General features: G+C 35.0%; 1 protein-coding gene across 1 annotated transcript in view; it reads right to left on the bottom strand.

Moving 5' to 3' along the window:
* LOC106872998 (putative uncharacterized protein DDB_G0282133) overlaps positions 1-1,004 on the bottom strand; it is a 28,090-nt gene that overhangs the window by 25,127 nt on the left and 1,959 nt on the right. The gene's annotated exons all lie outside the window — the stretch shown is intronic.

Raw genomic sequence — 1,004 nt, 5'->3', positions numbered from 1 at the left:
AAAATAAAATAAATTTTCAAAAATGTTTTTCATAAAAAAGCTGCCTCCGCCACATCATTTTCAGGAGCGAAAGGAATAAAAAATTGAAAAAATCCCAGTCGAAACGGAGAAAATCTAGCTTACGTGGGCGTCCTGATCCGAAACTCCGCCAGTATTTTTTAATTAAAATTCTTAATATTGTAGCGAGGACTGTATTTGAAATTATACAACACAGCAAGGCTTTTGTTTTATTCTATGCAGATAAGAGGCGATGAGTACATGAGATTACACTGGCACAGTACATCATTGGCACTTCATTTTTATTGACTGTAGTTGATTGAGAAGCTAAGCTAACCTTGGTGAGATTTGAAATTAAAAAGTAAAGCGTAGCTGAATGCCTGATGGCATTTTTATCCGTTGGCCAACTTATTCTGTCAAACCTTATTTACTGTTATTAATATTAAAAGGGTACCAACAAAGTTCTAATAATGCCGTTTAACATTTTAAATGATGAAATCAGCAGTGTATAGTCATGCGTTGTCCTGAATATACAAAATTCTGTCTGAATTGGGGATTAAACAACAGAAGACAATTTCTGTTGCGTCTAAGGAGAGTCATTATGCCAATATTATTGAAACACTGCCGAGGTCAACTTTGCCTTTCATCCTTTTGGGGTCGATGAAATAAGTACCAGTTACGCACTGAGGTCAATGAAATAAGTACCAGTTACGCACTGGGGTCGATGAAATAAGTATCAGTTACACACTGGGGTCAATGTAATCGACTAGCCCCTTCCCCGCAAAATTTCAAGGCCTTGTGCCTAGAGTAGAAATAATAATTTTCGCTATAAATTATCAAGACAACCATAACATATTTTGATTTAATAAACACGAACATAGTTAATAACTCCGGTGTTTTATGGGCATAACTACAGGGTTTTACACACCAGACTTTCGGAGGTCATAACTTTCAGAAAAATGAATATTTTTTAATGAAATTTTCTATGCATATAGTATTTACTATGT

Source organism: Octopus bimaculoides, chromosome 3 (genome assembly GCF_001194135.2).
Source record: "Octopus bimaculoides isolate UCB-OBI-ISO-001 chromosome 3, ASM119413v2, whole genome shotgun sequence".
In the NCBI taxonomy this organism is placed as follows: domain Eukaryota; kingdom Metazoa; phylum Mollusca; class Cephalopoda; order Octopoda; family Octopodidae; genus Octopus; species Octopus bimaculoides.
The sequence above is the reverse complement of the archived record's forward strand: the minus strand, read 5'-3'. Positions and strand labels throughout refer to the sequence as shown.